Here is a 6,000-nt window from a genome sequence, read left to right as displayed (position 1 = left end):
GGTTTTTAATAATTGACTCCTTAGGTTTGATGGAGTGGTGTTTTTCGATAAATAATAAAATACCCAACTGGGAAATAGCTATTAATTATTCACTGAAATAGCAACTACAACCTCATTTGCCTCCAATGCTCCATTACAGTCTACAACCTCCTTGTGAGGTAAAGAGGAAGGGCAGACACTGATCTCTTCTCTGTGGTGACCAGTGACAGGACTGAGGGAATGGCCTGAAGTTGTGTCATGGGAGGTTTAGGTTGAATATTAGAAAAAGGTTCTTCACCCAGAGGGTGGCTGGGCACTGGAACAGGCTCCCCAGGGCAGTGGTCACAGCACCAAGCCTGACAGTTCAAGAAGAGTTTGGACAATGCTCTTAAGCACATGGTGTGACTCTTGGGGATTTTTCTGTGCATGGACAGGAGCTGGACTCAATGATCCTTGTGGGTCCCTTCCAACTCAACATATTCTTTGATTCTGTGAAGAACTGGTCTCTCTATAAACAGACACTCCCCAGGTGACCAGATCATGATCATATTGATTTAATGGGGTTTCCCCATTTAGTTCAACAAGAACAGGAGGAGCCGCTTTGTTCACTTAAATTACACTCGCTGACAGATCTACTGACTCCATGGAAGTTATGTCAGTCTCCAATGTCAGAAAACTGGGCATTGGATTTCGCACATGCTGGCATAACTCAGCAATAATCTGAATAAGTAGGTGAAGTCCAACTTATGTCCTTTATTTGCAATGATAAATATCCACATTATTTGTCATCAAAACACTGATTGCTGGTTTGTAGGCTTAAATGGGCAAATCACTAGCAATAAAATATCATGACTCTAGCTGAAAGTTTGATAGCTGATAGGCAGTTTGGAATACGAACTGGTACAAATAAAAAGTAAAGAATACTCTGAGGAGATATCCTAAGGACAACTCTGGACAGACACCAAAATGAAGTCAGTAAATAGGTGTCAAATTGTTACTAAGCAGGAAAAGCAGTAGGCCTCACTATTAGCAGAGTGTTTTGATTCAGATGCAATGATAAAATGATATTGTTAAGAGGATGGACAAAAACCTGGAGTCCTGGAGAAGAGGATCTTAGGTAACACAAAGGCTTGTTGATTCCTGTAAGAATCATGTTCACCTGTGAAATCTACCATCTTAACATTGTTGGGGTTTTTTTAAGAAACAAATGCTTTTTTACATTTTTAAACAGAATTAATCTTTTATCTGTAAAGACTAATATCTGGTGGAAAACTGAGCAATCTCTAGGAATATGGGCTGTAGGGAAGGTGCAGTAGGTAAACCAAAACCATGATTTACAGAGCTGAAAGTGCTAAGTATTACTCTTCTGTTTGCATACATGGCTGTAACTGACTTTATCTTCCTTTAATACACTACAGCCTACAAGATACAGCATTTTCCTCTTACTGTGCTATTTCCTGAGCATAGACAACACTGGAAATGATGACGCCTAAAAACTATTGGCATTGCCTAAATACTGTGGAATACTGTATTTGCTTTATCCAAGCCAAGCAGAAAATCAGGATTGAAGCAAGGTGACATGTCTGGCTGAGATGGGGTGGTCCTGTTCAGGGAGTTTAGGCTGACACAACCACTGAAGGGAAGCCCAAGTAGGAAGCATGTGATGAATTCATACCCACAATAGCATTATCAAATAGCAGCAGCACTGCTGTGTTCTCCAGTTTGGAAGGAAACCATATAACCACAGATTTGATTGAGCTTCTGCTGGGAAGTCAATGTAATCATCACCTTCAAAAACAGGTCTGTTGTCTGTCACGTAGAGACAAATTGCTTATGACACTTTGCACTGTTCAATTATTCTTACTCATAACAAGATTGAAAAGTTTCTCAGGGTGCTTGTTATCCCTTGCCTTCCCTTTGCAGTACTAGGGAGGGTGCTTGGCTTTAGCATGTCTTTGACTCCCCAAGTAGAGGAGGTTATCCTTTCTAGGCAGCTGGGCCTGAGGCTTTTTGCATCACATGTTGCTCCACAGGGACCTTTGGGAGCTGGCCACTGGCAGGTCAACATAAAAAAGGTGCAGAAATCTGCAAGATGTCATTGGCTTCAGCTCATCTATCAGCACATATTACACAAGGCAGAATTTGCCCTTAATATTCTTTTGTTGGTCTTACATCAAAGGGCTAAATTATGCCCACTAATATGTGTAAGAGGATTTTCAGTTATCTTTCTGATGCAAATTATATCATTTTACATTATCCACTGATTATCTGCAGTTTGAAAAGTACCACAGATGTTAAGCAAAGCCTATATGTCAGTTCTCTCCTCCTCAGAGAAGGGCATCTAAGTAAGCAAAATTGAAAGAGTCCTGTGGGAATTCTAGTTTAGCTGTAGCTCAAGAGGGAAACCAGTCTGGGCTTCAGAAAGTTTGTCAGGTATTTGATGAAACTGTGATTAAAGGACTGGGTGTGCCCAGCTCAGCACCTGGATGTATACCAGCTCATATCCAGCACATACATCCTCCCCCCTTGCTACATGCCTATATTGAGGACAGTGCACTGTTACATTTAGCAGGTGCTTCAGGTCCATTAGATGACAGCCCAGTGTGAGATCTGCCCTCAGCTCTCATTGCACAACATGGAATAAGTTGTATTTGATTGTGGCAACATGCTGACAATGCCAAGGTTAATGAACTAACAAGGAATGCTTAATGAAGTCAAATTATGAGTGATTGGTTTACTAGGTGGCATTTAGGATTCAGAATAATCATTAAAAAGTAAATCCTCTACCCACCTCTGGGCTCTTGTAGAGGTGCACAACATTTCAAAAAACAGTTGAATCAAGAAAAAGCAAGTACCCAAAACGTTTGCAAAGCAACATCAGCCAAAAGTGATAATACATACTGTTTTTAAGGAACAGTGACAGGGAAAGTATGGGGGCCAAGAAGGAACTATATCATGACTCTGCCTTGTGTTAATATCATAAAAATATGTGGGTAGACCACCTCCCTGGTTGTGCCTGTGTTAAATCTCAGTAATCTGGCTCATTTGCAAGTTCAAGCTTTTGTATATCTGTAACACAGCCTGGGACTGTAGCCTACAGTTATTAATTTAATGGTGGCTTCTGGACCATATCTTATTACCTAGTCAGATATATTAAATTATGACAAAAGACTTCTCCAGACTGAGGGCACTTACAGAACACTGCCAGATGGTCAAACATCCAAGACAATAAGGAGTAAGAGAAGCCTTTTCACCCAATCCCATCTATCCCTCTGAAGGGGTGAAGTTCTGTCAAACTCACCCATTCCTTAGCTTGTGGAAGTTAGGGAAGATGTGACTTTGTAGGACTCTCCTTCTTCCTATGCTGAACACCCTACAAGGTTGCAACGGGGCCACAGACAGGCCTTGATCACACATCGAAGGGCACAGTATGAAAGGCACCTGCCAGAGTTGGAAGAATCAATGTCAGCTCTTTTTCTTTGCCAAAAAAACTATTGATTCTCTATACTTACTCCTGTAACTTGGCTGACAGGTTAATAGGACAGCAAGAATCTCAGCTAACAACAGTGCTGCTTCAGCCACTTGTTCTTAATAACCCTGCCAAGGAAAGATTTATAGACATGCACTGAACAAGGCAAGAGAATACATATTTCTTTTTAATGTAAGAACATATTTCAGGACAGTTTGCTCAGGTACCAGTTGTCTCATTCTTTTCCACAAAGCTGCAAGAGCACAGTCTCCCTGGAGTGTTTGATAGGTAAAAGGTGATAAATGAAGTGGGGTAAGAGGATATACATAAAGCTGGTTGGTCTGTGTGTTCCCTCATATAGCAGCAGCTTTACAATAGCAAAGGTTCTTAAGTCATGACCTTCTAGACTCACAACTAACCCATTTCCCCTTGAAGTTAATTAGAAAACTTTTGCTGATCTGTATGCAGATTATATGCTTACCACAGTCAAGGCTTGTCCCTCCATACATCCTCTTTCCCTAAGGCCATCCTCTTGTTTGGTTGCTATTGCCATGAGCACACATTCTTCTTCAAAATTAATAAGCAGGTCTTTCCACATGACCTCTCTGCATTGTCAGATGTGTATATCCTGACCTGCTGCTTCAGAGACACTACCAAACTTGGCACAATGCACTGGCAAATAAAGGCAATACAATAAAATAGGAATGAAGGTGATTGGTTGGATGTTACTGCTGTGGTAGAATGTACATCAAAAGAAGGAATGTGCCGTGCTGACTGTAGGATAGCTGTGATTTACTATACTTTCAAACCATACCTTAAATGCACTGTGGTTTTCAGGATATCCGTAATTTTTTTCCTCTCACCTAAAGCAGTCCGTTCTATCCATTATCTTTATGTACCCTTTCTCCTCCAGAGAGTATCTGGTGAAAATACCAACCAGCCCAAAGCACCTTGCAGGCTGGCAACTTGGGCTTTACAATGCTTTTATGGGAGCTATAAAGAAGACACTCAGCAAATATAGATTGATAAATGAGATAGTCAGCACATGCTTGTTATGTGACTGACTTTGACAATGCCAGATGATGGAAACAGATATTTCTCAAGCTTTGCTCATCAAAAATCAGCAGAGAGAAGCACAAGCTTCTTTCGTCGTTTTCTTTTATTTTTGTAAATCATGCTTCAGTGAAACACATGAGTAAAAGTCTTGTTTACATTGAACTTTAAGTCTCACCAGTTTGTTGAACAGCATCAAGCAGGTAATGTTTGGAGGACTTCTGAGGACTTAGAGCCTCTCACTTTGGTCTTCCAGCATATATTTCATACTGGAACAAAAAGCCAGTACCCTGGGCAAGAAAAAAATTACAGTCTTATAAAAACATTACACTTCTTGGATTCTGGCAATGGACTGAATAGGAGTAAGCTTTGAACTCTGAGTTTACAAGGTGTGCCTGGTTAGCTTTAGTTCCAGGGGGAGGAAGTTCCCTGGAGACATGTATCTCGGAGAGGGAATTTAACCACTAAGGTGTTTTTAGGCTGAAACACCTGGATTAGACTGAAATATATTCATAGAATGTCCTGATAGGTGTTCTCCAAGTAGGAGCCAATTAAAGAAGAAAGAACATTTCTTTCTGTAAGTACAAATCTAATTTTTCGTTATTCTCCTGAATAGACAATATAGAAATTATTCCACTTTAATAGATAGGGATGAATTCTAAATTGTGCCCAAGTCTCTCCCAGTACTAAGCAATTATTTTTTCCTTTTTCTCACCCAAAAGCCTTAGTCTAATTTACAAAAAATAACAATATTCTAAAAGATTTGGCTGTCACTTTGCTGACCAGTGGTTTCTGGCTAATAGGACAGAGTTCACAATCAACCTTAAAAGGCCTGTGGTAGAAACTATTAAATACCCCAATTAGGACTAAGATGGAGCAGTCCCCAAAGGACCTTTGTGCTCTGATCTCACTGCCAGCAGAAGAATAAATAAGTGCATAGCCTGCCACCCTGGCTAATAACTCCCAGAGACAGAGGTTAGCATTATGCAATGAGAGTTAGCCTATGTTTCAATGATGTCTTGCTACTAAATTTGCCTTCCTGAAAGCCTTTTAATGACTATGAGAAAAAAAGAGATGTCAGACTCAAAGCTTATGACCCAGCAGTCTGGGTCTCATGACAGCCAGCACTAATCAAGCACAGAAGAATATTTTTTTAAATAATGTACCAATAGCTTTTCTTTGAAGGGGAGTATGAATAATAATTGTCCTGTCTACAGGGAGTACAAATATTTATTGACCAGGCAATATCCTGGACTGTACAGGACACTGCAAGAGGTCACCAGGTCCCCAGCAACCATAACAAGGAGAAACCAGAGGAAGGAAAAAGATTCAGCATGCAGTGCCCCATGGCAGCAGTCTTCACACAGGGCATTTAAATGCATGCTCCTTTTACTAGGATGTTCTTTATGAACCAAATCTTGTCCTACTATAATTTTGATGACTGCTTTATAACCACTCAGATTAATAACTGATTTCTCATGATTAAAACAAAAATACTG

The sequence above is a fragment of the Aphelocoma coerulescens genome, chromosome 5 (assembly GCF_041296385.1).
Source record: "Aphelocoma coerulescens isolate FSJ_1873_10779 chromosome 5, UR_Acoe_1.0, whole genome shotgun sequence".
In the NCBI taxonomy this organism is placed as follows: Eukaryota; Metazoa; Chordata; class Aves; order Passeriformes; family Corvidae; genus Aphelocoma; species Aphelocoma coerulescens.
Note: the sequence above shows the minus strand (reverse complement) of the source record.